Source organism: Misgurnus anguillicaudatus, chromosome 3 (assembly GCF_027580225.2).
Source record: "Misgurnus anguillicaudatus chromosome 3, ASM2758022v2, whole genome shotgun sequence".
NCBI lineage: Eukaryota > Metazoa > Chordata > Actinopteri > Cypriniformes > Cobitidae > Misgurnus > Misgurnus anguillicaudatus.
In genome coordinates, this window is record NC_073339.2 from 41533793 (window position 1) to 41540798 (window position 7006).

A 7006-nucleotide genomic window follows, 5' to 3' on the forward strand; every position below is an offset into this window, starting at 1 on the left:
TGTTTATTACAGTAACGTTAAAAGAGTAAGATCGTGGTGTATTAGTAGTCGAGAGTAAAACACAGACATGCTGAGATTTTTGTGTTTTATTTAAATCATCAAAAAGCATCAGAGGTCAGATATTTTAATACATGATACATACAAAAGTTTTTTCATTGCTTATATGGCAGTCAGTTAAACAGACAATTACAAAGAGGATAATCTCTTACAGCAGTTAAATCATCAGCAGAGACAGAGTTACATATTGCTGGGTTTACTGCAGGGTTAAATTCACTAAACACTCCATAATATTAATTCCTAAACACATTAAAGAACATTTGCCATGCTGACTGATGAAGAACCACTACAGAAACTAAAAGGTCATGGTGATGGACAAAATACTGTATGAGATGGGAGGAAAAGATTTTGAAAAATGTTTCCACTACCAAAAATATTTGTTCTGCCCCCAAACCAATTTTATGCAACAATATAAAGCAAGTGAAGCCTAGAGGTTAAATGTGGCATAACACTACTTTAAACAGAGATATACCTTATTAAAAAAAGATTACCTTAGTCAATCTTAAAGATATCAAGAGTGTATTTTTTACATTATAGATTTTATGTAGAAATCTCTGAAACTTGCTTCACTGACACTCTGTGTTTAGATATAGTTAATAAAGTTCAGTTTCAGGATTTTGCCCTGCCAGTCAAGCCCACATGCCTTTATCTTCATTCACTGTTATATCTACATTTAAGATAAAGAACACTTTACCATATACCATTAATCTATGTAAAAACTGTACCATACCACCAAAAACGTACTGAAGTCATACTTTTGTTAAGCTATTAATTTTTATCACCACCAGGTGGCGACTGTAGCTCAGACATGCAGTCACTGTTTCATTTCTCTGCAAAGGTTTGAGTGGAGATGAGCACGTGGACCTGTGTGATGATAATAAGAGATTATTCAAAGACATATCAAAATTATGATAACTTTAGTATTGGGCTAAACATTTCCTACAGAAAAACAGCTAAAACCAACCTAAGTAAGGTCTTGCACCTGGTCTTCCACCCTGACCAGCCAAACCCTTTTTAAATCCAGCCTGTTAAAGCAGCTAAAACAGGCTGGGAGACCACTTAAAACCAGCTAGCCAGCTTAGGTCTGTTCAGCAGGGTTATAGATGCAATCTACTGTATATGTACCTGGAGCATAAGAAAGTTAAAGTTCCTCAAAGTTACAGGATTAGTTTTAAGTTGACAAAACCATACTTTCACTCTAAAAATATTTGTAACTAGTGCTGGGCAAAGATTAATCTAGATTAATCGCATACAAAATAAAAAAGTACTTTTTTGCGTAATGTATGTGTGTGTGTTGTGTGCAATCATTATGTATATTTAAAAACACACACATACATAAAAATGTCAATTTTTTATTTTAATATAATTTTTTATTAATTTATATAAAATATAGAATATATAAAAATATAAATATATATACAAATGTAAATGTTTCTTAAATAAATACATGAATGTGTGTGTATTTATATCCACATAACAATTACCCACAGCACACACCTGTACATTACGCAAAAATAACTTTTTTTTACGATTAATCTAGATTATATGCCCAGCACTATTTTTAACCCATAATGGGACATAAATACTGGACAAAACATGTGCTGGGTTAAAAAAGAAGTCTGAAGAAGAGCGGTAGCCCGAAACGTTACTTCGGTGATTAAATAAAATAATATATTTTTTGGTGAGTTCAGTGTGCGGATTCCTTTTTTTGTCTTATTGGGTTAAAAATGACCCAATGTTGTGGTGTTGTTATGCAACCATGGGTTAGAATACCCAGCATTGAGTAAATCTGAATCCAATATTAGTCCACGAGCATGTGCACATAAAAGAGTGATGTTTGTCTTAAATGGATGGGCCAAGTTCTGTATATTTCTCAGTAATCATTTCTTTTCCCTTTTTTTATCAGTTTTTATCTGTCTCATAGTAGTATATACAGTCATCCATCATACAGTCTATCATGTAATGGTAGTTCATTGATAGTAATAATTTCTTAATAATCATGCACAAATATTAAGCAAATTATTTACTGTTTCTCTCCTGCAAAGCAAGAAAGAAAGTTTGCTGATACATGACAATGAGTGCGTTAATACGATCCTGTTAGCCGGCACTTTTATTTTTGAGCATTTTATGAAAAATGACATACCCAAACTAAAACGTCTGCAGCTCTTAAAGCCTATGGTCTATATTCATAATTCTGTGGCCGGTTGCATAAAACTTTAAGACTAGCTTTAAAAGTTAGTCATGAATTTTTTTCTTCAAGACTGATCATAACTGTTTTAAGTATGTTACATAGAAAGGTAGATTGGTCTAATATAAATCCAAATAATAAGACTGATTAGCCCTAAACTAATTGCTAGTTAGTCAGAATCATACTTAAGACGCAGTCTTAACGTCACGGCTATGTTTATGCAACCAGCCACTGGTCTTGTTTGAAATTAGACACTTTTTTGTTGCCTAGTCATAACAACTCTGAGTAGTATAGGAGCAGAGTAAAACAAGATAAAATATACATGAAATGTATATTTGGACACCATATAGGTAAACTAAATGTCTGACCGTGTTGTGATTCAAATTTCAGAATGATACTCCAAAAAATGTAGTTTCTGTGAGCTTTTTTTTTTTTTAAATCCAGGCGTCCTTTCAAAGAAAGTGCACCTGGAGACTCCAATAGACACATCATAACAAAATGACATGATAACCAACTTCTCTGCCCACCAAAGCACATAGAAAAAAACTATTTCAGAAAAAATATACTTATCTTGAATGTGGTCGCTCAGGAATGGACTCCAGATTACAGTCCGCATCTGCGTCATTTGAAGGCCTATTTTACAACATAAGGAAAACACACACACGCACACACACACACACACACACACACACACACACACACACACACACACACACACACACACACACACACAAACCAAAAAAGAATTTTAGTTTGAGTCATAAGTTAGAGACATACAAACTTTGATGTAATATACATATACACACAAACATTACATAAATTATTTTTATAAATACAAATGCCTTATGCTTGCCAAATAACTTATGCTTATAATCATAGATATGTATAAAGGCTAGATGTCTCACGGCGGAGTCTCTAACGTCATCACCCGGCGGCAACCCCACCACGGGCAGCTCGCTCACCCGCAGCACCGAGCTCAATGGTGCAGGCACTCCTAAACGACCACAACTTGCTCAACCTTCCACCAACCCTCAAACGGTTTGGTTTCTTACAAACGTCATTAACGTGGCTATAATTTTGAATGTTTTAACGTGGTTTAGTATAAGTATGCCGTGTCATAGGTACATCTTTGACGTTTATAACAACAAACCAAATCGGTAAAAAAATTAAGCAAGTTATGGTCATTTAAGAGCACATGCACCACTAAAACACAACGCCACGAGTGCGCGAACCGCCCGCGGCAAGATGGCCGCCAAATGCGGACGCTCGCGGGCGAGACTTCATCTAGCCTTCATACATATCTATGCTTACAATGCTTAACATTGCTGGTAATACTCATATTTTCCCCCACATATCTTATTTTCTAGTTTTAGTTTTTATAGTCTATGCATCAGAATCATATAGCCATAAATATTATGCATATAACATGTCATAGAAAAATCCACCTATGTAAAACTCGTGTCTCAGTCATTTCCGCTGTTATTTTTATTATCAAAAACAGATAACATAAAACAAAAAATACATGATCAACACAACAAGACAAACTTTTATAACTTAACAGTTACAACTTAACAGTTACTGTGTAGTCTGGTCTTTTTGCACCTCGATCGTGCTCCTCTCCAAAACAGAAAAAAGTCGTCTGCAGTCGACGACCCACGGAGATGTTTATATTTAACCTCTGGGAAAAATCTGATCGTATCTTTGAGATCTGTGAGCTAACGCTAGACATAACCAGTTGCGTGCATACATGTATTGCAGATCTGCGCAGAGGACACATTTTACAAAGTTGTGGTGCTGGCTGCAGGGCCAAATTGGAGCTGAATCTAGTGGGCGGGGCAGCATCACTTGCGCAGGCGCAGATATAGTTCGTTTAACCGTACAGCCTGTATCAAGTACTCCGGAGTATCGAAAACTGTAATTTAAAGAAAACTTGAACTTTAATATGTATATAAAATCTTAATCTTACATTTATCGCTGTCTCGACGGTTAAGGTTAGGAGGTTAACTCCCAACTCTTGAGCAAGGTGATTCATCACAAAAGCTGTTCATATGTGATGCACTGACTGTATAAAACATGTAAACAAGACAATTTTGCTAATTTATTGTTTCTACGTTTTAGATTTTATCATCATCAAGAGTGGTCTCAAGTGCAGGTAATCATTAAACTTTCACTGCTGTTACTGTGTACATCAACACTAATCAGACGTGATAGTATTATTACACATTTTAAAAATTAAACAGTTTTAGCATATTGTTCTTGTTTACAGGTGATTTATTTTTCAATTGCATAATCATGTAACATTACTAATTTACAAAAATCAGGGCTGAGGCCAGCCAAACAGACTAGTGTGAAAAAATATTCTGTAAATGAAATAATAATTGATTAAATAAATTAAAAATTGCTGTATCTTGACACAGCTCTGTTAGTACATATTTAGGCAAAACAGAACACAGTAAAAAAAACTGTCTAGATTGAATGACTCCTACACTCGCTGTTATGCAAACAACACAATGTTTGTGGTATTTTTAAACACATAGATGATATTTTAATATTTTTGTTATGATATTATATAATTTACACCACCTACAGTATATGCCATATAAGTCAAGATATAAAAAACAATGCAGTGGAGACTTTCAAGCATGGCCAAGTAAAAACTTGATAGTTGTGTTAATAATAGGCTAATGCACTAATTTTAAATAAGCATGTAATGATTTATGAGAATTTAATCATGAACAGGGAATAAAACTGCATATATGGTCAAAATTAATAATTACATTTATATTTTGACTATCAAAGAAATTTCTCTGTTGTTATTTTTTCTTGTCATTTAAATTCCATATCCTAGCATGTTCATTGCATACTTCAACTCATTTATTCAAGGAGACCAGTTGTTGTCCAGGCCTGACGTCAGAGAGGACAGAAGATCTCCGGAAGGATGATGGACTGTGTGACATTTCCGTGTGGGTTGTAGGAGGTCAGTGGATCCCCTATGTGTTTTCAAAGAGGTTATACTGTTATTATGGTGTGTCAGCTTGTGCAGTGAATAAGGATGTCACCCAAATACGATAATCCTGGAGATTACACATAAAAGGTCAACTCCTCTGCTCTAGTGATATTTCCTCTCTGATGACAAAACATGAGTCATATGCATTTAAGACTTGCACTACAATGGCATAAACAGGTATAAAGGCTAATATACTCATAAGTGAATAATATGCCAAAAAATAATAATAATAATTTCAGAATTAAAAAAGTTATATGCTGAAAAGAAAGATCTGAAAATCAAAATTTTTCTTAAAAATATAAAAACAGAGATAGCCTTCAGGATGTTGTTTGTGTGGAAAATACTGGGGGCCCGGGGGTTACTGTCCATATTGCCATGTCTACCTTCTATCTGATAGCACTTTAATATTTATCCAACGAAAAACACAACTCTGATGTGATGAGCTTGTGAAACAGTTGCTTGAAGTACAGAAGAAAAAAGGAGTAAACTGCGCTTCTGTGATCTGAGACAATCCGGTGCGACCAGAGCAGGACGGAACGATATACAACAAGGAGATCGCCGGTGCAACACAGATGTCTGTATAAAATTATTTTAATAAAGATGCACAACAGTGACTCTGATGAAGATGTAATTGTGCATCGAAACGTTAGTCACAGTCACTGTTGTGCATCTTTATTAAAATAATTTTATACAGACATCTGTGTTGCATCGGCGATCTCCTTGTTGTATATAGTTGCTTGAAGTACATTTGACCTCATGATTGGGATTCTGACCGGAAATGGGGCCAAAGAGCAGATGTGGTCAGAGTTACATTAGGCTATAGACAAAACAAGGTATAAAAAAATGGGTTGCACATGTCTTGCTTTTGGCTGGACGTGTGTTCCTTGTATTGTACTGCACTTGTAAATAGGTCAGTGTTAGAAAGGTTAAAGGTTGTTTTTCTCGATTTGTGCAGTCAGGGCAGTGAGAAAAGGTGTAATTAAAAATCATAGAATGTCTTTGAAAGGTCAGATTATACATAAATATTAGAGCTCAAATAAAAGGCTTGTTCACACAGTTCAATTATTAACCCTGGTGTTATACAGGCCTGTTTAACCAGGCCAATGTGAAGAAAACATATTGTTTGTCAATTCTCACCCTGAAAATTCAGGCTTTCTCAAGTCACAGCAATTTAACATGTCAACGCTTACAATTTTAAGTTTCATAAGTAAGTTTAACTTATAAAGCATACCTGTATTTAAATGTAGCTTATACACTGACCAAAGTGATGTACAAAACACATAATAATAACATTATATTAGTCATCCATTAAAAAATATAAATGTCAAAATATCATAAAACAAGTAGTGAAAAAGATGTTCTGTTGGTGTTCCAAATAATTAATTCTTCATATAGTTAATGTAAGGTCAACTTTAATGCATTGCCTCGTTGGTATATAAAAGATGCTGCACATTTTGGCAGAAAACCTGCATACTGTGCACACTTTACACCCAAGACATAGCAAAATTGGTACCTGTGTGCTATTTAAAGTACAGCCTTTATGTTTTTAGTAATTGTTAATATATTATGCATATGCGTAGTATGCATTACACATGAAATACACTTTTCCGTTCTGAAAATAGCAGTTGTCTTGCCCACGCTTCCCACGATTTTGTATTGGCTACAAGCTGAGTAATACGTAAGCACTCAGCTAATATAATAGGCACGCGACCTGTCCCTTGTCAGTATAGTATCCAACCTGATGTCGATAAAGC